Source organism: Peromyscus californicus, unplaced genomic scaffold, assembly GCF_007827085.1.
Source record: "Peromyscus californicus insignis strain IS unplaced genomic scaffold, ASM782708v3 Scaffold_5__1_contigs__length_169319896, whole genome shotgun sequence".
NCBI lineage: Eukaryota > Metazoa > Chordata > Mammalia > Rodentia > Cricetidae > Peromyscus > Peromyscus californicus.
Window position 1 is genome coordinate 113,522,304 of NW_026294573.1, and position 26,644 is coordinate 113,548,947.

The following is a 26,644-nucleotide window of genomic DNA, read 5'->3' on the forward strand; positions in this document are numbered from 1 at the left end:
TGGGGATAGGAGGATCAGAAGTTCAACACTTTATCTACTATCTATCTATCTATCTATCTATCTATCTATCTATCTATCTATCTATCTAATCTATCTATCTATTTGAGACAGGGTTTCTCTATGTAGTCCTGGCTGTCTTGGAACTCACTCTGTAGAACAGGCTGCCTTCCAACTCACAGAGATCTGCCTCTGCCTCCTGAGTGCTGGGATTAAAGGTATGTGCCACTACCATCTGGCTAGTTCAAGGTTTTACTTGGATACATAGAGAGTTCAGAACCACATTGAGCTACGTAAGACTCTGCCTAAAATATTCTTTTTTTTTTTTGGTTTTTTGATACAGGGTTTCTCTGTGTAGCTTTGCACCTTTCCTGGGACTCACTTGGTAGCCCAGGCTGGCCTTGAACTCACAGAGATCCACCTGGCTCTGCCTCCCGAGTGCTGGGATTAAAGGCGTGTGCCACCACCGCCCGGCTGCCTAAAATATTTTTTAATTAAAAAAAAAAGGTCAGGGCTGTTGATGGTTTAGCAGGTAAGGAAGCTTGACACCAAGTCATGAATTCAGTCCCTAGGACCCACACGGTGGAAAGAGAAAACTGACAGGAACTGTCCTCTGACTTCCATGTATATGACATGGCTTATGCATGCTCCCCCAACACACAAATAAGTAAATAAAAATGTAATAAAATCAGGGGGCTGGAGAGATGGCTCAATGATTTAAGAGCATTGGCTGCTCTTCCTGAGAGCCTGGGTTCAATTCCCAGCACCCACATGGCAGCTCACACATGTCTGTAATTCCAGTTTCAGGGGATCCGACCCCATCACACAGACACACATGCAGGCAAAACACCAATGCACATAAAATTAAGAAGAATTTTTTAATGTGATACAAATTAAAAGTAAAACATTAAAGTCATGCAACAATGTCACTTGACTCATTAAAGGCGCATTGTTCCTCACAGTGCCTGTGTTTGTCAGTGGGCACCTTGAGTTTTTTTATATCAGGACCTCCCTCTTTTTAAATGAAAACATAAAACTAGGCAAAAAATAGTATAATGAAATTTCTAATACCTGTAACCTAATCTCAATAGTTATTAGCCAATAATCAATTTCCTTTCATTCATATTTCCACACATCATCTTCCAAGTTTATTCTATCCCATGCCTTGAATATTTTATCTGCTGACATCTCAGTATGTAACTGCAAAGGTAGGGACCTGTTAAAATGACCACACCTCGAGAAAGACCCAGTTCCCTAACACCAGCAGCCATTGGCCAGTGTCCAGATTTCCAGTTCAGGGAAATGTGGGTCCTGATAAGCTCCACACTGCATTGGTCCGCGCAGCTTCATGTTTCTCTAAATTGCAACCTGCTTATGCACTTATTCCTCCTTTCCAGTTATCTGTCCTTTGTGCCTTTCTAGATTTTGCAGGCTTTTTTGTTTGTTTGTTTTTTAAGATTTATTTATTTGTGTATACAATTTTCTGCCTGTGTGTATGCCTATACGCCAGAAGAGGGCACCAGATCTCATTATAGATGGCTGTAAGCCAACATGTGGTAGCTGGGAATTGAACTCAGGACCTCTGGAAGAGCAGCAACCAGTACTCTTAACCTCCTAGCCATCTCTCTAGCCCATTGCAGTGTGTTGTTTTTTTTTTAATAGTGTTAGTTAATATTTAAATTTTTTAAAATTTTATTTGCTGTGTGAAGGTGTTTTGCCTGTATGTATGTCTGTCTGTGCACTGTGTGCATTCTCTGGTGCCCACAGAGACTAGAAGAGGGCATTGGATTCCATGGAACTGGAGTTACAGTCTTGAGCTGCCATGTAGGTGATGGGAATTGTGTCTGGGTTCTCTGAAAGAGTAGCCAGTGATCTTACCTGATGATCCTCTCTCCAGCCTTCTGCCCTCTTTAAACAGGAAATTAAAACAGGACCTTGTGCATGCTAGGCAGACACTCCACCAATGAGCTACATCTCCAGCCTTTGTTTGGGGAACTGGGGGTTGAACCCAGGGGTTTACTCAGTCCAGGCAAAGGCTCTGCCACTGAGCTATAAACCCGGCCATCATTTTACTTTTGTTTTAGGACAGGGTCTCATTAAGTTGTTCAAGACAAACTTGAACTCACTCCACAACACAAGCAGGCCTCAAACATTCTTTAATTTTCTTAATTTAATTTTTATGTGTCTATATGTGCAGTGTACATGGTGAACATTGCATATAGTACAAAATTGTACATAGTACATTGTATAAAAAATGTACATAGTGCAGCATTGTACATGGAACACTAAATGAAGCACAGTGAACATTGTCTGTTAAGGCATGCATGCACAGGTGTGCATGGGCATGGGTAGACCCGAGGTTGCTAGCAGGAATTTTCCTTGATTGCTCTTTCACCTTATTCTTTGGGGCAGGGTCTTTCAGTTAAGTCCAGAGATCACAGATAGGGTTGCTCTAGGGATCCTTGTCTCCAAATTCCCAGACTGGAATTACAGGTGGGCTGCTACAGCCACCCAGCATGTACATGGGTTCTGGGGATCTGAACTCGGGCCCTTAGTAAGTGCTTTATCCCCTGAGCCGTCTTCTGCAGTGAGTGGTATGTTCTTTCATCCGGAGGCATGCCTGCTCGTTTCTTGTTCCTCACAATGGCAGATATTTTGTGTCTAAGTCTAGAATTCACTATGTAGACCAGGCTGGCCTTGAACTCTCTAGTGTTGGAATTAAAGGCATCCACCACCACACTTGACTTAATTCTTTTCTTTATCAGTTAGTTTTTTTTAATAGAAATTGTCCTATAGTAATATTAGTTTAATCCCAGACAGTGTAGTGCATGGGGCACAATGCCCATTGGAACAACATCTTGAAATATCTTTTTTTCAATAAAGAAGTTTGCCCATGATCTCATTAGTAATAGATTAGTTAAGAGATCCCCATGATCCCATAGGTAATAGTGAAGAGATTCCGTTCCCACCTGCTCTTTGTTCCATGAAGGGATAACTCTTTCTCTACATCTGTCCCGTCTATACTTCCACCCCCATAGGCATAACTATAGAACACAAGCATGTGTGTGTACATGCTTATTACTTCAAGTTTCAGAACTGCCTATAGAGTCCAATCTAGGTAACTATGGGTCTGCCCAGAGTTCATGAACTCAGCATTGGTGCCCCAGGGGGGAGTTTAGCTATGAGATAATTGCTCTTCCCAGGTCTTATTCTTGGGCTGTACAGTAATACACTTCACTATGTACTGTCAAAAACTGGTTGGGTCCTTTCGTGTGACACCCTTTCAGGGTGGCCCATGCCTGAAACGTGAATGCACCAGCTGTAGGTTCCAGTGGAATGCCGATGCACTGTCTTGGCCTTGGTGCTCTGCCTGTGCGTGCCTTCTTTTGCAAGCCAGGGTGAATCCTGTTCATTGTATTTCTGCCTCTCTGTCTCCCATTGGCAGGGAGAACAAATCATTCATACTTGCTGGCTCTTGGGTGCTGGTAGCTGAGTCTGTGTCTCCACCCAGTGAGCTGGGCCCACTGAGAAGGTTCCACCCAGGGCTCCCAAGTAGCTGAGCTTGGATCTGGCCAGGAAGAGCCCTGGATGAAGAGCCACATCTACCCCCAAGCTTTGCATCTCTGTCCTTAACTCGCCAACCTGCTCTGTGTGTTTGGGTGATCTGTTTGTACTTTTTTTTTTAATTCACTCTTTTAAATCAGAAATTCCAGAGTAAATTTCTTTTCTTTTTAACCTGACATCCTAATTTCAAATTCAGGCATGTTATGTATTTTGTTTTCTCTTGCCTATGGTTTTTAGTATGTAATTGCTATAGGAGGTTTGGGGAAATTAATGAAAAGAATATGTTTGTCATACTTTTAGAAGTTTTAATTACCCAATTGCCACTTCTTGGTGTGTGTGTGTGTGTGTTCAGATGTGTGCGTACATGTTTATGTGTATACTTATGGAGGACAGAGGCCAACCTCAGGTGTTTTCTTCATTAGCCACCTATTACCCTATTTTTTGAGATAGGGTCTCTCTCTCTCTCTGGTCTCCTTTTTTTTTTTTTTTTTTTTTTTTGAGACAGGGTTTCTCTGTATAGCTCTGGCTATCCTGGAACTTGCTCTGTAGACCAAGCTGTCCTCGAACTCATAGAGATCCACCTGCCTCCGCCTCCAGAGTGCTGGGATTAAAGGCGTGCGCCACCACTGCCCGGCAGAGACAGAGTCTCTTAACTGTGGCCTGGAACTCACTGATTGGGGTAGACTGTTGGCCATCAGGCACCAGAGGACTGCCTTTCTCCATCTCCCCAGCACTGGGATGAAAACTGCATCCCATGGGGCAGCTTTTCTGGGCATCACACTTGGGTTTGCAGGTAAGCAATTTACCGGTTGCGCCACCTCCAGGGCCCCCACCCTCTCTCTGAGACAGTGTTTGTGTAGTCTAGACTGGCTTTGAATTCACTGTGTAGCGGGGGATGGTCTTGAACTCCAGATTCCTTTGCCTCCACCTCCTGAGTTCTGGGGTCACAGGTGTGCCCAATCATTTCCTAGGTGAGCACACTCGGCTTTCGGCTTTCACTCTGTGACTGCGGTCTCGTTAGGGCTTGCCACTCTAAGTGAGGCAGAGCGCTTACTTACTTCAGCCGAACCTGTGTTATCAACTGTCCTGGCAGGCACGGGATCAAAACATGCAGAGCGGGTTAGCACCCTGGATCCTGCTCTGTTGCCAACAATGAGACAGCAAAGGAACGAGTGAAACTGGGCAACACGTCATAGCTGTCTGTCTGCCTTCCTTTCTCCCCATTTCATTTTAGTTCCTCTTGGTCTCTCTCACAGCGTTCCTGAGTGAAGCTGCCCGTTCTGTTTTCCCGCTAGCAGGGGAGCCCCCCCTCCCCCCCCCGTTGGGGTCCTTGTTGCTTTGTTTGCACACCTGTGAAATGGTTTCTGTGAAACAGACTCTTTGTGTGAAAACAGTTATGAGATGGAACTTTTGCAAGTTGAAAAACTGTTGCCAAATCGTCTTCTAGAAAGGGTGTCCCCGTGTGCTTGTCTCAGCTCAGCTGCCAAAGTGCTGCTGTGCAAGGAGAGGATCTGGGCTTGGTCCCCAGAGTCCAGAGCTGAGGTGGTGCACATCGTGATCCCAGTGCCGAGGAGGCACAGTCCGTGGGTCCCTGGGCCTTGAGGGCCAGCCTAGTGTGCTCGGTGAGTCCGTGGGTCCCTGGGCCTCGAGGGCCAGCCAGCCCAGTGTGCTCGGTGAGTCTGTGGGTCCCTGGGCCTCGAGGGCAAGCCAGCCTTGTGTGCTCTGTGAGTCCGTGGGTCCCTGGGCCTCGAGGGCCAGCCCAGTGTGCTTGGTGAGTCCGTGGGTCCCTGGGCCTCGAGGGCCAGCCTAGTGTGCTTGGTGAGTCCGTGGGTCCCTGGGCCTCGAGGGCCAGCCTAGTGTGCTTGGTGAGTCCGTGGGTCCCTGGGCCTCGAGGGCCAGCCAGCCCAGTGTGCTCGGTGAGCTAAAGGTTCGTAAGAGACCCTGTCTCAACAAACGAGGTGGGTGGTCCCTGAACAGTGACATCACTGCACAGCCACACACCTGATAGTATACTCATGTGCATGTGTGTGCACACACACAGTAAAGGCTACTTGAACATATTCATTGCAATACTGCAGCAGTCGATTTGATAAACTCCATGGTAACCAAGTGACTTAGAGGCACCCAGTGAATACAGCAGGAATACGCTGGGCAGAGGGACAAACATTGTCCCTCACAGGAAGAATTCGGGACAGTAGAGACTGTATCATGCTACTTATGAGAGACTGTATCATGTCTACTTGTATAACCGCCCCCCCCCCATGTATGTGTACATATGTGCAGGTGCCTGAGGATGCCAGAAGAGGATGTCCGCTCCTGGAGCTGGAGTTACAGGGAGTTGTGAGCGACGACCCGATATGGGTGCTAGGAACTGAATTGTGTGTGGTCTTTTGCAAGGGCATTACGTGCTTTTAACCACTGAGCCATCTCTCCAGCTCAAATTATTTCTGGAATTTTCTACATAGCTGTCTTAGAGTGCTACCTATTGCTGTGATTAAACACTGACCAAAAACAGCTTAGGGAGGAAAGGGTTTATTTGTCTTATATATCCCAGGTCACAGTCCATTGAGGGAAGTCAGAGCTTGAACACAGGCAGGAACCTAGAGGCAGGAGCTGAAGCAGAGGCCATGAAGGAGTGCTGCTTACTGGTTTGCTCCTCATGGCTTGCTCAGCCTGCTTTCTTATACATCCCAGGGGCTGGCTAGTTTTATGTCAACTTGACACAAGCTGGAGTCATCTGAGAGGACAGAACCCCCAATTTGAGAAAATCCTTCTATAAGATTGGGCTGTAGGCAGGCAAGCCTGTAGGGCATTCCCTTAATTAGTGACTCATGGGAGAGGGCCCAGCCCATTGTGGATGGGGATGCCCCTGGGCTGGTGGTCCTGGGTGCTATAAAAAGCAGGTTAAACAAGCCGTGAGGAGCAAGCCAGTGAGCAGCATCCCACTGTGGCCTCTGCATCAGCTCCTGCCTCCAGGTTCTTATCCAGGTTGAGTTCCTGTGTTGGTGTCCCTCAGTGGACTGTGATATAGGATATGTAACATAAATAAACCCTGTCCTCTCCAAGGTACTTTTGGTCATGGTGCTTCATCTCAGCTATAGTAACCCTAACTAAGACATCCAGAGACCACCTGCCCTGTGTGGCATCACGCACAGTATGCCAGGCCCTCCCACATCAATCATTAATCAAGAAAATGCTCTACAGACCTGCCTACCAGCAATCTGATGGGAGTATTTTCTAAATTGAGCTTTCTATTCCCAGAAAACTAGCTTGTGTCAAGTTGAGAAACAAAACCGAACCCAATCCCACTAAAATAGTGCAGGATGGTAAGTGGCTGAATGACTGAGACCGTGGGTCGCATCCTGAGTCACTGAATCACAGAAGCTGCCTCCATGCTGTTTCCACTGCTGTGCTGCTACTAAATAGAGCCATCACGTGTATCTTTTTGCATAACTTTCCCCCTATAATTACAATTGTTTCTTTCGTGATAGAGTTCTGAAGATAGAATTAACAGTAAAATAAAGGTCGAATCATTTTTTTCAGAAATGTTGATACGTATATTCTCTAATAATCAAGTGACTTTTTTATTTTTTTTCCGAAATCATGTCTTATGTATCCTAAACCCTCTTTTGTCTCCTTGGGCACCCCTATTTATTTTATTTAAAAATTATGTGTATATCTGTGTGTCTCTGTGTGCATGTACATGTGAGTGCAGGTGCCCAAGGAGACAAAAGAGGGTGTGAATCCCTTGGCACTGGAGTTATAGGCCATTGTGAGCTGTCCAGTGTGGGTGCTGGGAACCTAACCCAGTGCTCTGAACCACTGAGCCATCTCCCCGCTCTGCCTCGTATTTTATTTATTTATTTATTTATTTATTTTGGTTTTTCGAGACAGGGTTTCTCTGTGTAGCTTTGCGCCTTTCCTGGAACTCACTTGGTAGCCCAGGCTGGCCTCGAACTCACAGAGATCCGCCTGACTCTGCCTCCCGAGTGCTGGGATTAAAGGCGTGCACCACCACCGCCCGGCACTGCCTCGTATTTTAAACCAAGACAAAAGCAGCCAAGAAAATGATGTCTTAGATCTCTGTGAGTGGTGTAGGTGCAGAGACGCCTTTGGGGAGCGAGGCTCACGGATGGGAAGAGCAGTTGCTACTGTGGCTTCAGAGATTCCTTCCGAAGCTCCTGGATTTGCTCTCACAGTGGGCTTTGAGGCAGCCCCAGCCGTGTCCTCCAACCAGCACAACCCAAGACTGGTGTGACAGATGCCGGAAACTTGGAAGCCTGAGGCTCCGAGTGGGGTGGGGATGAGGCTTGGGCATTCTGCCCTTGCTTTTTTTCCACAGTCATTTTTAAAAAGATGCCCCACTGACCGATGACTTTTTAAAACGTTACCTTCCTTGATTTTGACTGGTCTCACACTAGTTAGTGACTGTCCCGTCAGTCTTTTGCATGTACCAGGAGCACACCTCCATGTTCATCTTGAGATTTTCCTTGTGGGGGCAGAAAAATTAAGTTGTCACACTGTAAACATTGTGACAGACACACACAGTGACAGATAAGGCCCCCCTTGATCCCACCTTATACAGATAATCTGCGAATCTAGGATACCTTTGTCTACCCATCCTTTTTAAAAAACACAATAATATTCAGCCTTAGTGGCAATAAATAAAAGAGTAAAGAAACACAAGACTTTTCTCCCTACTGATGAAGTTCTCACATAAAACCGAATGTCAAAAAAGCCTGATTATTTGGGTCTAGTGGCACACACCTTTAATCCCAGCACTCGGGAGGCAGAGGCAGGTGGATCTCTGTGAGTTCGAGTCAAGCTTAGTCTACCAGGACAGCAGAGAGCTGTCTCAAAAACTAAAAACAGCAAAAGCCTGATTGGTGCCTAGCCCTGCTGGTGGCTGCACAGGAAGGAGGCTCTCCCACAGAGAGCAGGTGAGAAGGTGTGCTCTGTTGGAGGGCAGCTTATCAGTCTTCCTCCAGGGTTTATATGGTTTCCTGTTGACAACTGTTTTGTGGACTCTGTAGGGATTGTTTGGAGAGGAGGACCCTGGTTGGGGCACACTACCTCACCCTGGTTTTCTGAGCTCTCAGCCTGTTCTCTGATGAAGCGTAATAAAAGCAACTCAAGCGAGTTTTGTACCCAGAACAGGGACAATGTGGGCCCAGCTAGTTCTGAGTCTTTCACAGCATAGGCTGAAATAGTACTTCCTGGGACAGGAGGATTTTTACCACTGCTACCCCAGGGTGGAAACAGTGTCCATCCAGGTCCCTGCACATTCGGAAGGTCCTTGCTGGAAACTCCCTTCCTTCCTCTGCTTCCCGGGTCTAGACCAGCAGTGAGTCCCCACTGTGAAACATTCACGAAACCCAACTGACCGCCATGCCACGCACTTTTCAGGTAAATGCTGTAAATGGCCCAGATGACATCAGCAGCCTTTTGAGCAATGGGGGAAGAGAGAAGTGATTTAAGGGACTCCCATCCAGTGCCCCAACCTTACTACTTTTTAACCTGGATCTGCACTTCATAATTTCACAAGTGACTAATGCTTGTGCTGTTTCCAGCATGGAAAGTGCAGCCTTATCTTCGTATACATCAGTCTGCCTCACAGATCGTGTTGCTTTGTCAGTCAGTATTTTTATCCCACAGTCAATTTGGTTTGGGGTGTAAAGATCCAGAGAGTGTGTTCTTAAGGTAGAGCTCTCACATGTCTTCCTGACATCCAGCCGGCCTCTGCCAGCAGTCCCCCCATATGCAGCCTGACACCAGCCCTGCAGGAAAACCCTTGCCCACTTCTTAGGGAATCTGCTGCTTGTACAGATGCTGTCTCCACACACTCGTCAGCCTTATCTTCTGATGTCCAAAGCCCCGAGTAAACCTGCCTTTTGTATACTTCATGGATTGAGATGTACTCCCTCCCTATCCACTCAAATCGTTTCTCCCTCACAGGACAGGACTCTGAGGGTTTTCTCCCTTCTTGCTACCGCTCTTCTCTGAGAACAGTGCACAGGCCATCCATTCTTTTCTGTCCCCACCTCCTTATTCATAATGACACACTTCTGACAGTGAGCCCTAAAATACCTTGATGATTCCTTTGCTTTGGGCACTTGGACCACACTGATGTCTCATGCTGACTTAGAAACAAACTCCTGAGACATTGCTTTTTGACTAAGTGTGAGACCCAGGTCCAATCCTCTGAAATCTTTATGTCTTTGCCCCTTCTTCCATGACTCTTTTGGAAAGATTCTGTTCATGATTCTGATCTAAAGCAAGCATCTCTCCTGTGTGGCTTCCAGGCCAGTTTGAAAAGCCTGCTGGTTGGTTGCTGATGTATTCACTGGGGCTCAGCACTGTGAGGGGGGTTGGCAAATCTCTCAGGAGTTTGCCAAATGCTTGCTGGCAGCCACAGACTCAAGGCTCCTTGGATAAGGGGGAACAAAACCTAGGATCTGGAAGCCAGACGGAGTGGAGGGGCAGCAGGCGCTGATTTGCGTATTGACATGTAAATACCCTCGCCCCTCTGCCCCTCTTCTCCCCTTGCCGACAGACTAGCTGCTGCGCACACAAAGCCGGCTCCAGGGCTGCTGTGGCGCCTTTGTGCTCGGCTGTCCCTCGTCCCCACAGAGGCTAGAGAAGTCCGGTCGGTCGGTAAGAGCCCTCCGTTGTGAAACTCCGCTGTGCTCTGAGGTTGGACAGAAGGTTCTACCAGCCTGAGTGTGAGAGCTGTGTCTTGGGAATGCCCTTTCCTGGATGTGATCAGAGACTAGGTTTGAAGTGAAGATGAGAACTACTAGGTAATTGTTAATTTGATTTGATACAATGAGAGAAACACATTTGCATGTATGTTTAGCAAATGATCAAGGGTAGAAGCTACGTTAAAGGTACGTTTCTGACATGAACCTGAGACTTCTAAAGAACAGTTGTGTTTGGTGCATTGTGTGTTTCTTCAGTAGTGTTTTGGAGAGTGGTGGTGGTGGTACTGGCTTGGGCTGTGCTGGGCAAGCACTCTGCCGACTCTGCTGACCCTGCGGACTCTGCCTCCCTCCTTCTGGGACACGGCTCCAGTGCTGTCTGCTCTCTTCCTCTCCCTCCTCACAGGGCCTCACATGAAGTCCTCCTGCCTCAGCCCCCTGCGTGCTGGGGTTGCGGGCCTGTGCTACCATGCTCAGCTTGCACCATTAGGCTTTCTGTGCTTGGCCGCTTTCCTGACTCTTTCCCGCCTTCTCACCCTCTCCACCTCCCCTGGTTTCTAGGGCTCTAGAGTTGTACTGGTGGTAAGTTGTGTGCACTGGTAGACTCCTAAAAGTGTTGTCTTAGTGTTAGAAAGTCAGGGAAGTGAAGGGAAAAATCATGTACTATTTACGTGTGAATAGGGTGTAGCTAAACAGTAGATGTGCTGAAAAAAAAAAACTGCATGTGTTTCTCTGTATGTGTGCACACATGTATGTGTTTCTGCATGTGTGTGTGTGTGTGTGTGTGTGTGTGTGTGTGTGTGTGTGTGCGCACATAGAGGTCAGAGGTTGAGGGCAGGTGTTTTCCTTTGTTACTATCTACCTTATTTTTAATTTAATTTTACATGTATGTGTATACCACATGTGTGCCTGGTGCCCTTGGAGGCCATAAGAGGGCATCGGAGCCCTTGAAACTTGAGTTATAGACAGTTCTGAGCTGCCATGTAGGTACTGAGAATCGAACCCAGGTCCTCTGGAAAAGCAGCAAGTATTCTTAATTGCTGAGCCATCTCTCCAAACCCTTTGCACCTTATTTTTTGAGACAGAGTCTTTCACTTAACCCGGCACTCACCAATTCAGCCAGATCAGCTGCCTTTCAAGCCCCAGGGATCCCCCTATCTCCACCTCTCAGCACTAAGGCTGCAGGTACCTGCCGCTGTGCCTCACTTTTTACACAGATGCTGAGGATCTGAACTCAGGTCCTCATGCTTGTGTGGCAGGTGCCTTACTGGGCTGTCTCCCCAGCCCCATGGATATGCCGAAATCTTAAAAAGGAAAATTTCCCTCTACAACTTCAGTGGAAGAGCTGATACAGTGCTGATCAGAAATTCAACACGGGAACTATAAAATAGGTGGTATTCTCACTGCATGGAAAAGGTGAAAGCCTGTGGGATATTTGGGACTGATTGTGTCAACATGTCCTTCAAGAACTAGAGGGCTATTATTTAAAATGCAGATGTAGATTTGATATTCGGATGCTGAGTGCTACACTGAAAGCATCTTACTATTTGTTAACTCTGTTGTGCTGAGGACCAAACCTGGTGCCTGGTGTGCAGCAGGCATGCACTCTTCATCATAAGCTATACCACAGCCCAGGGAGATTTTGACTTAAAAGACAATCTTGAGCACTGGGTGTGGTGGTCTGTAATCCAGCAGTCGGGAGACTGTGGCAGGGGACTGAACTTGAGGCTCACCTGGGCTACACACAGAGCAAGACCTGTCTCAGAGAAAAAGAGGGACAATCTCGAAGCCAAAGCTTCTGATAAAAGCACTCTTACACAGAGTCATTGTTGGGCTCATTATAGAAGTGGTGGCTCTTTCAAAGAAAACAGTTTGTTAAGAAAATGCCCCCCACTTCCCTCCTCTTATTCTGTGGGTACAGACACAGCTCACAGTTAGGAATTCAGTGCACAATGCATCTTTAAGCTTTGAATATTCTGACATTATTTTGCTTTTAGAATAATTACAGTCATCTAGTTCTGTGCTTACATACCATAATACCTATGACGTTACCCATCCTGAGATTGGGGAAAGGCTCAAGCCATAAAGCCTCTTATTAAGTGTGAAGTCTATTTTTAATTTTCAAGCACCTTAGGCTCTCATGAGCATCATTTGGGGAGTTTGGTATGGGGGAAAGAGCTGTTTTGCGACGTGATACCCAGGTGACCCTACACAGATGACTCTGGGCCGTAGTGGTGGACTGACCCAGTGGCTTTCAACCAGGACCTCAGTAAAACATTGTGGTGACATTTTAGGTTGGTACAGTATGTAGGGCCCTCTTGCACACATGGGGCTGCTAGATGCTAGGCAGTTGAAATACCTCGGGGTGCCCTGCTCAGCCTGTTTCAGCTCCATTTCTCTCCAGTTCGTTAGTGGTACATGCAAGTATCCAAAACCATAGAAGCCACCGAGTGTGGCGCCTGCGTCCTGCGCTTTGCGTCCGTCACCATGCTGTTTGGAGTGGAGTCAGGTAGGTGATGCTAAGCCAGGGCACCGGGCCACGGCAAATCAGTTTGGATGGCTTTAGATTTTCCTTCGCAGCCTCATGGCCTCAGAAGGAGGGAGTGGTTTATTGTGGCTGTGGCCTGCCTGAGGGCCTGGACTTTATATTGTAGACAGAGGGCCGCTGCATCTTCAGGCTCCCCTCCGTCCCCACTGACATTGCCACACCTTTCAGAAGAGGGGCACTGTGGAGGGCCGTGTTGTTCCGTCACCCCACCTGCTTATCACCACAGGTCAGGCTGGAGGGACATGCAGGCAGTCCCGGCAAGCAGAGCATGTGGGCTGCAACCGAGAGCCTTGGGTATCTGGATTCTCAGATAGAGTGGCTTTGGTAAGTGACTGTGTTTGACAGTCGCAATGGTTTAGGGGCTGTCAACTTGACAGGATTTAGGAGTCATGAGGCAAGCCTTTGGGTGGGCCTGGGGGATTGTTTAGATTAGGGTGAGAGTGTAACCAGCACCGTTCTGTGGACGGAATGAAAAGGAGAAAGTCCTTTGAACATGAACGTTCACTGTTTTCTGTTTCCCAACCACGGACACAGTGTGACCATCCACCTCAAGCTCCTGCTACCGTGGGTTTGTGCCATGAGTGGTGGGACCCTCAAACTGTGACCACAATAGACCCTCCTTCCCTAAGTTACTTCTGTCAGGTGTGAGATAAGAACTAACCCCGCAGTGAAATACTCAGCAGAAACTTTCTGTGGTTCTCTTGTTATATGTATACATGTTAGAAATGATTTGTGGATGTAACGCTTGTTAATTACAATGTAGTATACCAGGACCACATTTTTTAATTGATGTGGTTTCAATCACAAAATGATTTAATTAAAGAAAAGTTAAATTAATTAACTACATTTTCATACATACCTCATCAGTCTTGGGAATTTTTCTAAAGCAAGCTGACTATATACTATTTCATAATATGTTTATCCCATGGATACATGTTTCTTAGACATAGATATTACATGATTTCACGTGCTTTCTGTCTTAGTTCAGGCAGCCATGACAGGATCTCATGGGTGAGGTGGCTGAAATAATTGGAAGTTTATTTCTCCTAGTTCTGGAGTCCAGGAAGTTTGAGATGCGGGTGGCGGCATTGGGAGAGGTCTCCTGCTGGCGTGCAGGGGACCACTTCCTTGACGAGTCTTCACAGTCAGAAGACAGAGAGAGGAATGAGTCCCTTCTTGTCTGTTTATAGAAGGACACTAATCTTACGAAGGCTCACTTCACTTTCACAACCTAATTGTCTCCCAAAGCCCCATCTTCAAATACCATCACACGGAGGACTGGGGTTTCAATATATGAATTTAAGGGAGCATAGACAATTAGTGATCCAGTGAGGGCCTGGAGTTGGTCTCTCTGAGTTCACACTTCAGCTCTGCCTCTGGGCATATTATTTCATGGCTTGTGTCTCAGTTTATTCACCTGTAAATTGAGTGGAATGCTAACACCTATTGCATCAGTTTTTTAAATGTTATATATGGTGTGTGTGTGTGTGTGTGTTTGCAGTATGTGTGCACGCGGCATTCATGTGGAGTCAGTTCTCTCCTTCCAACTTCACATGGATTCTGAGGATTAAATGGAGATGCCTTTGTCACCTGTTGCCACCTGAGTCATCTTACTGGCCCCCATATCAGTGTGTTTTGAGAAATAAATGAGATAATAGATGTGGATGCTTTAAAATAGAGCCTTCTCTAAAGGTGGCAGTGGCTAGCTGTTGGGTATCACCTTGTCAACGTCAGCATCAGATGTGACTGTACAACCCCGCTTGTCATGGCGTCCTTTAGGGTCATTTCCTTAGGGTGAAATCTCTAGGCCAAGAGCAAAGCTTAAAGTATTTGGGTGCACATTGTCTCATTTCCTACCACAAGTTAGTCTCTGCCACAGGAAAATTCAGCTTGGCTTCCTTTTTCGTTCTGCATGCTCAGGGGCCTCCCCTTTTCAAACACTGGAAGTATAAATCCATTTAGTATGGTTCTGGGGCACACATAATTGAGTAAATGGACAAGTTACAAAACAAATCATATAATTAACTGTAAGTCCTTTATACGGCAAAGATGGCCCACGTGCCAGTCACTCTGTCGGCACTTGGACCCTCCCCACTGGCCAAGAGCTGGGCTCTGTGTAAGGAGCTGACTGTGTTCTGCCCACGCTCTTTTCCTCCAACCCAGTTTAGTACCTGTTTCTCTCTCGGCCGCTTCTCAGAATCCGCTCTCACCCAGGACCTCTGCTGGGTGGCTGCAAACGGGCTGCACACTGGGCCTGTCCTGGCACAACCTTCATCTGTGTCCAGTGCGGTGATGGCACAGGAAGCTTGCTTGTGTCTTGTTCTTGGTGGTCCATCCGTCTGCATTTGTGTTTGACAATAAGCACGAACGCACTAACGAACATTCAAACCTCATGAGTGCAAACGAGAGGCGCAGGTAGACGATTACGATGTTCAGTCTGTTAGGTCCCCACCAAAAACAGTTTCCATGTCTTTAAAAACACAAAATCGGGCTCCAGCGACACACGTGGGAGAGGCAGGCTTGGTTTTCAGGCACTGGGTAATCATTGATATTTAGGTACTTTGGATATTTTCAGGTACTTTAGATAATCATTGATATCCCCCCAAAATAAATATATGCTCTATCCTTATTATGTTAGATCTGAATACTTCGATTTTTCTCAAGAACAGAGGCTTTCAAAGTTGCCCATGATTCACTGTGAGAAATAGCTTTTACATGGTGTTAGTATTATATAGACATGTGTTGACACTTAGTGAGAGAGACATTTCCCAGTGTGCAGAGCAGTGTTGGTCTACTCTGTTTCACGATTTCATTCTTGAAAATGCTGTGTGTGACCCATGAGCATATTTCAGTGACTTACAAGTGAGCCGTGACCCACGGCTTGGAAAGCCTGCTCTAAGGTGGGGTCATGGGAGTGTGGGTTGACGGATAGATGGCCTTGGCAGGGACTTGGAACTCTTCCCTTTCAACATGGAGCCTGTTGCCTTCTTCCCAATGCTGGGGCCAGAGCAGACCGTATAAGCTCAGGGCACCATCTCTAGAGAGCTTTTAGTCCTTCATAGCTGAACAGGACGTTAGTGCTAAGCGCCTGTGTTGGGTGTCTGGGTATTTGAACAACTTTGCAGAGAACGTTAGTACTTCTCCAGGCTGGCTGCTGCAGCTGACGACTCTGCCTGTGAGGAGGGTTTAAGGGAAGACAGTAATTCAGTCTGAGTGCCCCTGAATAATGTCTTTGTTTTTGCCCTCCACAGAGCAGAAGCGAGTGCCTTGTTCTTAGTAGGCCAGTTGCTTGTGGATTGACACTGCTATAGACAGACCCAGTGGGTAGAGTCTGTCTGGCTTTCCCAGTCTGTGGGTCCTGGAGCATCTAGAGAGGTTTGCCTTGGAATGTCTACTGAATCACCCGTGCCTAAGATTTTATCATTAGAAATTTGTTACTTTGAATCTTCTAAGTATTTGATCATCAACATAAAAAAATACATGGAGGAGGCTGGAGAGTTGTGTCTTTTTTTGTTTGTTTGTTTTTCAAGACAGGGTTTCTCTGTGTAGCTTTGCACCTTTCCTGGATCTCACTCTATAGACCAGGCTGGCCTCGACCTCACAAAGATCCGCCTGCCTCTACCTCCCGAGTGCTGGGATTAAAGGCGTGTGCCACCACTGCCCGGCGAGTTGTGTCTTGAGAGCACCTGTTCTTGAAGAGGACCAGGGTTCAATTATCAGCACACACATGGTGTCTCATGCTGTGGGATGTTCTGTATGGCAAATGTGTTGCTCTGATTGGTTAATAAATAAAACACTGATTGGCCATTGGCTAGGCAGGAAGTATAGGCGGGACAAGGAGGAGAATAAAGCTGGGAAGTGGAAGGCTGAGTCAGAGAGACACTGCCAGCCGCCATGATGACAAACAGCATGTGAAGATGCCGGTAAGCCACGAGCCATGTGGCAAGGTATAGATTAATGGAAATGGATTAATTTAAGCTGTAAGAACAGTTAGCAAGAAGCCTGCTATGGCCATACAGTTTGTAAGCAATATAAGTCTCTGTGTTTACTTGGTTGGGTCTGAGCGGTTGTGGGACTGGTGGGTGGCAGAGATTTATCCTGACTGCGGGCCAGGCAGGAAAACTCTAGCTACAGTCTCACATCTGTCTGTCAGTCCAGTCCCAGGGGATCTGATGCCCTCTTCTGATCTCCATGGGCACCAGGCACAGACATATATTAAGACTCATACATGTAAATAAATAAAACTATATCACAGCAGCATACACAGTATGTAGACCAGGCTAGCCTCAAACTCACAGAGATCTGTCTGCCTTTGCCTCCTGAGTACTGGGATAAAGCGCCATCACCCCCTGGCTTTACATTTTTTTAAGCTCTGTTTTTACTTATTTGCTTTGGAGAGAGGGGTGAATGTGGGTGCTGCACACCCGACAGCCTGCAGGAGCCCGTTCTTTCCTTTCATACTGTGGGTCTCGGGCTTCTTGGAAGATGGCTTTATACACTGAGCCATCTCACTGGCCCCTAAATATCTCAAAACTGAAGGGACTTGAGAAAAGCACTGGATGGATGGTCACCAGCAACCTGCCCCTGCCCCTTGTCCCTGGAACATGCTTACAGCCTAGGAACTGTTTTCTGGCCTTCCATTGTCTAAGGTAAGATTCTCATGGAGCAGGTGCCCTCCTGCTCCAGAGGAAGGGAACATCCTTATCCTTGAAGATACAGGACCATGGAGAAACATCCGGACAAATAAGCGTGCCTAAAGTTTCCTCTGTTTTGTTACCCCCGATTGTACTTTTGAAATTCAAGAGTACTTCTTCATGACTGTCTACTTCCTGACAAGCCTATATTTAAAAAAAATAATAAAAATACACAGATTCCAGGGCTGGAGAGATGGTGCAGAGGTTAAGAGCATTGTCCGCTCTTCCAGAGGACCAAGGTTCGAGTCCCAGCACCTACATGCTGGTTCATAACAGTCTGTAGCTCTACTCCCAGGGTATCTGATGCCCTCTTCTGCCCGCTATGGCCACTAGGCAGACATGAGGTACACAGACATACATGCAGGCAGAACACATGTAAAATAAAATAATTATCCCTTCGCCCCATTTCCCTGTCTCTTCAGGTCTTTATTTCCGTAAGTCTGTCACTTTAAACTCATCTTGTTTGTTTGTTTGTTTTCTTGTTGCTGTTTGTTTGTTTGGTTTTTCAAGACAGGGTTTCTCTGCATAGCCCTGGCTATCCTGGAACTCACTCTATAGACCAGGCTGGCCTCAAACTCACAGAGATCCGCCTGCCTGTCTCCCAAGTACTGGAATTAAAGGTGTGTGCCACCATTACCTGCCTTTAAGCTCATCCCGAGTAGTAAATATGTATGCTTTTCTTAACCATCTTTTGTTGCTGATATCTCTGCTATGATCTTAGTGGGGGGGTGAAAGAAAGATTTTTTTTTTATCCCTTACAGGGGCATTTCTGGAGTGAGCACGGAGCCCAGGAGACAAAGTCCTCCTAGGGAAGGGTGCCATGAGCTATCCAGCCTGAGCACAGACTCTGTGTGAGGGACTGGCAGAGACTGACCACCACAGAACTTGTCATGACTCCTTGCCTTGACCGTGGTTTGATGAATAGCTTGTTTATAAGGGATCGTATGACAGTTCATTGTTACTGCCTCTTAGGTAATGGCTCTGAGCATCAGATCACCAGGCAAAGGATATACACAAAGTGTGTTTACTTCCCACGTGGCTGAGTTCTTTTGTGTATACAGACACAGTATAAATGTGTCCTGATTTTGGTCCCCAAAGAGAGCTCCCCTCCCTGTCATTATCCACCAAATGTAATTCTGGGGCATGTTTCCATTTATTTCTTTGGAAGTTTACTCTGTTTAGCCATCCCTATGAATGGAAGGAAACACTTTTAAACCTATGGAGGAATGCATGCTCCTCAACAAGAAACCAGCCTTATCTCTTTCAGAGATTCATGAGGTCAGATTCTAGAACATTCTCCACAACCATCCCCCAGAAAAACCAGACCATTGGTTGCTTCGTTTCCTTTAATGAGCAGGAATGAGTGTGTTGTGGAACCTAACTTGGTTGTACTTCTCTGACTGAGAAGCAGCATGTGAAGGTGCTGGCCCCAGCGGTCCTCACCTGCACTGTGTCTTTCACGTCCTGCTCACCCCCGCCCTTCAGATTTCATGAATGCTTGTGTTTGATGGCTTCCAGTAGTTACTTTTCATTATGGAAATGAAGTTTGTTATAAAAATATAAAATGACGGGTTAGAATATATTACCCCTTAACACCTCAGTGGGCTGTAAACCTCACATCTTATTTCAGTCCATACATTAGCTTCTCACTAAGGCAAAGGAAAAAATGTTACCCGCAGAGTTCTGGAGGCCAGAAATTCACATCCAAGGTATTAGCAGGCTCTGCCCTTGCCCGTGCGCTGGGGAGATTCTGGCCCTCAGCTCTTGGGTTTCTAGTAACCATGCACATTTATTGGCTTGAGGCCACGCCACTCTAGTCTCTGCCTGCGTTGGTAACTCTTTGCTGTATCTCAGTTCCCAAACTCCCATGGTCCCTCCCCCATCTCTTTTTCTTCATTGGAAAATATTTTTTCTACTTTATATGTTATGGGTGTTTTACCTGCATGTGTGTTTGTACACCATGTGCAAGCCTGGTGTCCATAGAGGCCAGAAGAGGGTCTTAGAGCCCCGGGAACTGGAGTTACAGACAGTTGTAAGGCACCATGTGGGTGCTGAAATTGAACTCAGGTCTTCTGGAGAAACAGCCAGAGCTTTTAACCACTGAGCCATCTTTCTAGCACCCCACATCTCTCTCTCTTTTTTTCATGGGGGCAGAGACTTTTCCTATAAGTCAGGCTGGTCTGGTGCTGTATAGCCAAACTACTTGCAATCCTCCTGCCTCAACTTCCCCAGCGCTAGGATTCTAGGTATGTCTTACCCTACCTTCTGCCTCTCTTTTGTAAAGACACATGATTGCATTTAGAGGCCATAAGGCTAAGCTCCTTTTCATAAAATCCTTAACTTAATCACTTTTTTTTTTTTTTTTTTTTTGCCATATAAACTGTGGTGGCTTAAATGAGAATGGATTCCATAGACTCATATTTGAATACTTGGTCCCCAGCTGGTGGAACTGTTTGGGAAGGATTGGAGGTGTGGCCTTGTTGGAGGAGGTGTGCACTGGGGCAGGGCTTTGAAGTTTGAAAAGACCTGTGAGATTCCAAGTTAGCTCTGTTTCCGTCTCATAGTTGTGGGTCAAGATGTGAGCTCTCAGACATTCCTGCCACATACTTTGCTCTGCTATCGTGGACTGTAACCCTCTGAAACTGTAAGTCACTTCCTGTTGTAAGTTGCCTTGGTTATGGGATTTTATCAAAGCAATATAAAAGTAAGACATAAAGTAATGGTCATTGTTTTACTGTGTAAAGCTCTAAGCATTAGGATGTTCATATAACTTTTGTGGGTAGGGCACTGTTCAATCTACTACCATTGTTTAAAAATTTTATTCTAATGCTTGTTAGAATAAATAGTAAGGGAGATTTTATTCAGGATAAGGGAGAGAAGTGAGGTTAGTATACAGTGAGTAGGGGTCATGGCCAAGCAGCAGGCCAGTGAATTGGAAAATTGCTAAGAGCAGATGTCATAGGTAGGGGAAATTCTGCCTGCAGTCATTCTTTCTTTCCATGTCATCCTTGACCTGTGGGTCAGGTTAGCCACTCTGCTTTCCAGCTGTACCTGCCTCTGCTCAAAAACGTTACTGTCTGGATTCACTAGGTGTGGTGATCTGAATGAGAATGGTCCCCAAAGGCTCATGTATTTGAATGCTTAGTCACCAGGGAGTGGAACTCTTTGAAAGGATTAGAAGGATTAGGAGGTGTGGCCTTGTTGGAGGAAGTATGTCACTGGGGTGGGGGTGGGGTGGGGCTTTGAAGTTTCAGAAGCTACAGACCCAGTCACTCTCTTCCTGCTGCCTGTGGTTGAAGATGTAGAACTCTCAGCTACCTCTCTTGCACCATGTCTGCCTGCGTACTACTATGCTTCCCACCATGGACTAAACCTCTGAAACTGTAAGCCAGCCCCAGTTAGATGCTTGCTTTTATAAGAGTAACTTTGATCATGGTGTCTTTTCACAGCAACAGAACAGTGACTAAGATATAGTGCAAGAAAAATACAACATCCGGGAGGACTGATGTTAGGAATCTCATTACATCACCAGAGGAAATTTTAGATAATTCTCTAAGTAGGAATTAAAATTGATTGCTGATCTGGAGCCTAGACCAGGGGAAGCCAACTGGCCGTAGTAAAGACCTGATTGGACATAAGCATGAGTACAAATTCCAAACTGAGGTGGCTAGGAGGGAAAGAATGTGTCTGCCTTTCATTTTCATATTGAGCCACTCTCCTGTAGGTAGGACTCACTAAACTAGCTCTGGCTCTGTTGCTAGATCGCCTCCAGGAGGCAGATGCAGGTCTGCATCTTACCTGGGACTCCTGAGTAAGTAGAATGACCTTACATCTCTGTGTTCCTCCCACTCATGTTTCAGTGACGGATAGAGAAGTCCTGCTTCCACAGTGTCTTCCCATGGGCTCACTTTGCTACCACAGGGTAGAGAAGCACTGGAGTTTCTGGAGAACAGTGCTTTTTAACACAGGACTTTATGGGAATTCAATGCTATGATTTACTGCAGTCATTGTTTTGCATTTAGTGAACAGCAACTTCATGCTGTATGCTACGTTTTCTCTTTATTTAACCTTTACAGCCACCTGCACGATATAGGCATCAGTTCCTCTCTTTAGGTGAGGTAGCAGGTTCAGAGTGCTACTGACTTACCTAGGTTCTGTGTCTAGCAATTATGGAGCTGGGGTTAGAACTGGTGCCAACTCTGGTCCAGTGTGTGTGCTTGTATGTATCTCCATAAGCTCTCAGTAAGGATGGGAAGGGTGTTGGAAGCCAACAGCGGTCACCTAGGCCTTAAGGACATCTTACTAAACCTCTTTCCTGGTATAAAATGAAGTGCAGAGTTGCAGTTCTCCAGCCCTAAAAACACTAAAGAGATAGATTACTAACTTTGAACTTCCTTCCTTCCTTCCTTCCTTCCTTCCTTCCTTCCTTCCTTCCTTCCATCCATCTCCCGGACTGTCCGTACTAAGCAGTTTCTATCTGGGATATCTGAATGAGTGACAGTCCTTTTTACAGGAAGGCTCATGAGGTCATCTGGGCAATAGCTCTCTGAGGCAATGCAGGGTTTTCAGGAGGTGAGTCAAAGGTGGGCCCTGTGGATAGCCCGTCTGCAGGAAACTGGCTGACCAAGGTGTGGCAGGATGGGTGGCACTGTGGCTCTCCCTTTTTCTGGAACATGCCTAGGGGAGTTTGACATCGTATTGTTTGTCCAATTGACAGTAAACAAACTTGTTCTATAAGTTTCAGTTTTGGAAAATTTATGATAAATGCAAATCAGTTGTTTTGTCCCAGCAAACACCGGTGTTTATTGTTTGGTGAAGTGTTCACATATGGAGAATTAAGATGTCCTAATTCTCCTCTGTCACACCTCCTGCTTTGGGTGAGTTTACAGCTTCCTGTATTCCTTTTTGGTGTAAATCCTAACTTATGGGACATACTTCCCTTTAGAAAAAGAGATGAGATTTCAGGTGGGTTTCTCTCACCTATTACTAGCTAAGAAAGTTTACCCTCAGTGATTAGCAGAGTGTTTAAAAAAATTACTTTGAAGCCGGGCGGTGGTGGCGCACGCCTTTAATCCCAGCACTCGGGAGGCAGAGCCAGGCGGATCTCTGTGAGTTCGAGGCCAGCCTGGTCTCCAAAGCGAGTTCCAGGAAAGGCGCAATGCTACACAGAGAAACCCTGTCTCGAAAAACCAAAAAAAAAAAAAAAAAAAAAAAAAAAAAAAAAAAAAAAAAAAAAATTACTTTGAATTTAGATTATTTGTTACTTTTTGTTGCTGAGATAAAATACCATGACCAAGGCAGAGTTTGTTTGGGCTTATCGTTCCAGAGGGGAAGTCCATAATGGTGGGTGAGTCATAGAAACAGACAGCTGGAGCAGGAGGCTGAGCGATGACATCTTCAGCTGTAGACATGGAGTAGAGCAAGTGTGGAGATTTGAATGAAAATAGACCCCATAGGCTCACGGGGAGTAGCACTATTAGGAGATGTGGCCCTTTTGGAGTAGGTGTGGCTTTGTTGGAGGAAGTGTGTCACTGGGGGTGGGATTTGAGGTTTTGGATGCTTAAGCCATGCCCAGTGTCGCTCTCTCTTCCTGCTGCCTTTGGGTCCAAATGTAGAACTCTCATCTCCTCTCCAGCACCATGTCTACCTGTGTGATGCCATGCTTTCCACCATGACAATGGACTGAACCTCTGAACTATAAGCCAACCCCAATTAAATATTTTCCTTTATAAGAGTTGCCATGGCCATGGTGTCTCTTCACAGCAACAGAAACCCTACCTAAGACAGCAAGTGACTTGGAAGTGGGGCAAGGCCATCCCCAGTGACATGCTTCCTCCAGCAAAGGTTCCACAACCTCCCCAAACAGTGACACTGACTGAGAACCAAGTATTCAAATATGTGAGCCTAAACCTCGACTAGACTTTGAGCTGGGCCCAGTGGTTCAGGCCTGTCATCCTAGCACTCGGGAAACAGAGGCAGGAAGAGTGAGAATGGAGGTCAGCCTGGGCTACAGAGCTGGCCCGCATCTCAAAAACCACATATTTGAATGTGAAACCGGTTAGAAATCAGAGCAGGTTGGCTCAGGAAAGGAACTGGCATGGGTTCCCCTGCAGAATGAGCTTTATTAGGAGAGAGCCTTGCAGCCAAGGGTTGTCGGGGCAGGGAGCAGAGGCCTAAAGTGAGGGAGCAGACAGAGATACAACATTGGGCCTGAGATAGCAAGATGGAGCCTTGAAGGGAGGGAGACCTTCCCTTCAGCATTAAGTTCGTTCCAAGAGGAAGAAAGACGCCCTGCAAACTAGAGTGGTGCCCGCTGCGATGCCCGCTGCAGTACCCACTGCGATACCCGCTGTGATGTCTACTACGATGCCTGCTGCAATGCCCACTGCAATTCCCACTGCGATGCCCACTGCCACCGGAAAGCTTGTCCAGAGGCGTCTCCGAGGCAGAGGGTGCAGTGTGCTCATTGTCTCCTAGATTCCATTTCCCACCTGTGAATTCTGGGCATGGGGCGATGCTTGTCATGGAGAGTGAGATTGCTCGTCACTCTTTCCATTGCTGGTGGCACCCCTTTGCTCCAGCTGATGGCCTTGATGTTTCCGGAGGAAGGAAGCTGAGGTGCCTGTCACTTAGACAGTTGCTGGTTCCTTGAGGAGCCGCTAGGGGCTGAGCTCTAGAGCACTTAAAGGAGAGACCCGGGAGCCATTTGGTCCCCTCTTCTTCTTCTCTTCTCAAGGAGAGAAGCCAGGGCTACCTAATGCCCACAGTAGCAACACTTCCTGATGTGTCCGGCAGGTGTGGCTATACCAAAGTTACAAAAAATACGTCCTCCTGAAAAAAGCTGCACCAGGCAGACCTCAATGAACCAACCAGAGTGTATGTGATCAAATAGGGAGTAGTGCCTGGAACAGAAAGAGCCCGGACTGTGCTACCAGGCTTTCTTCAGTAAGCCACTGAGCTTCTGAGCATCCTCACTGACATGTAGTGGGGGCAGAGGGTGACACCCACTCCCAGGACCATAAAGACATTAATGGAAGAACAGGGCGGAAAAGCATGTTGTCTTAGTCCCTACTCTATGGCTGAGAAGAGACACCATGACCAAGGTGTAAAAGTAAAGGTACAAAGTAAAGCATTTGACTGGGGGCTCGCTTACAGTTTTGGAGGGTTAGTCCGTTATTTTCATGGTTGGAGACAGGCACACATGATACTGGAGTAGTAGCTGAGAGCTCACCTCTGATCTCCAAGTTGCAGGCCAAGAGCATGATATTAGAGCTTTTAAAATCTCAAAGCCCACCCCCAGTGACACCCTTCCCCATAAAGACCACACCTCCTAATTCTTTCCAAACAGTTCCATAGGCTTTAAACATACAAGCGAGCCAGGTGGTGGTGGCACACACCTTTAATCCCGGCACTCTGGAGGCAGAGCTAGGTGGATCTCTGTGAGTTCAAGGCCAGCCTAGTCTACAGAGTAAGATCCAGGACAGGCACCAAAACTACACAGAGAAACCCTGTCTCAAAAAAACAAAACAAAACAAACAAACAAAAACCATACAAGCCTATGGGGCCATTCTTGTTCAAGCCACCACAAACTGAAGGTCACAGAAAGCTACAGTAAGTTCTTTACTACTCTCAGAAGAACAGTGCTGCTTTTGGGGCCTTTGGGCGTCAACAGTAGGCAAGGTAGAGCTGCAGGACTGACCATCCTAGTTTCAAGTGTCTGAGGATTCATGTTGTATTTTGAATTGCGGGATCCAACTTATTTTATTTCAGGCCTCCATGCATCATCAAAGTAATCAGGATGTACTGAGCAAAGGCTGGACTGTTCCCAGCTAAGTTGGGTTTTTCTCGCATACAGAGACCACGGTATGTGCTGTGTCTAAGAGATGCTGCATCAGGCCCTAACTTGCAGAGGCCAGTTCTTAGGGGAGTGGCTTTGCTGCTTTTAAATGTAGAACACAGGGTAACTGGGTTACTTCAAGACGTGGAAGTTGGCTTCTTGTACATGGAACATACTAGAAAAACAGGACCTATGCTTGTCCAGTTGTTTTTCTTTATGGATAGCACTTCAGAATTTCCTTATGAGGAGCACATGTCTATAAGAGCACATGCTTGCTTCCTGTTTCCTTCCACAGAATGGAGGGCGCCAGTGAGTAGAGCTCTGACCCACATTTACATGGACGGCATGCCTTCCTGGCAAACGCAGCACCAGACCAGGCAGTGTCAGATTTCATGGGACCCATAAGCTTACCGAAGCATTCCTTCGGCATGCTTCAACACCTGCACCAACCCACAAGGTCTCTTAGGAAGGAAATAAATGAAATGCCTGCTGACTGCTTCACAGCTTCTTGGCATTAAAGAAAATGACATTTCAGAAACTTAAAGAGTGTCATCTTTGTAGATGGTATCATTTGAGGATACTTGAAAATAATCCAGTACTGTGTGCGCCTGGTGTGATGTGTGGAGTTGTAATTACATTTTACTCCCTCCTTTTGTTTGTCTCATTTAAAAGGTATCTTGTGTTGAGTCTTTGGTATGAAAGAACAGATCTTTGCAAAAGGCCTTGATTGAGTGGTAGAGATGACTTGCCCAACTCTTTTCCTTAGCCAAGACTGGAATTACAGGTGTATACACCTGGTGTGGTCACCTCACTCCGGTGTCCTTGCTGTTGGCATAAATTATACTTGCCTACATTTCTTCTTGTTGCATTTCTTTTACTGGCTATTCATTGTTTGTGACTCCTCACCTCTACCCTGGCCAATACATTTCTTTGAAGAAAGAATGAGTATTGGAATAGTAGTCATTTGGGATGAACTCTGCCTGTTTACTTGAAAAAGTTCCCCCCCTTCAAATAGTTTTAAAAATAACATTGTCCACAAAACTCAAATCCAAGTGGATCAAAGGCCTCAACATAAATCCAGTTACACTGAACCTGGTAGAAGAGAAAGTGGGAAATAGCCTTGAACGCATTGGCACAGGAGACAACTTCTTGAATAGAACACCAGTAGCACAGACACTGAGACTGACAATTAATAAGTGGGACCTTGAAACTGAAAAGCTTCTGTAAGGTAAAGGACACTGTCAATAAGACAAGACAGCAGCCTACAAAATGGGAAAAGATCTTCACTAACCCCACATCTGACAGA

At 46.4% G+C, this 26,644-nt stretch overlaps 1 protein-coding gene across 4 annotated transcripts in view; it reads left to right on the forward strand.

Moving 5' to 3' along the window:
- Window positions 1-26,644, forward strand: part of Ankrd6 (ankyrin repeat domain 6) — a 181,219-nt gene that overhangs the window by 30,852 nt on the left and 123,723 nt on the right. The window contains exon 1 of one of the 4 annotated variants that reach the window (XM_052715466.1): window positions 10,132-10,361. The exons of the other annotated variants lie outside the window; for them this stretch is intronic. The gene's annotated coding sequence lies outside the window, so the exon portion shown is untranslated. Of the gene's footprint in view, window positions 1-10,131; window positions 10,362-26,644 lie in introns of those variants that run through there. 4 annotated transcript variants of the gene reach the window in all.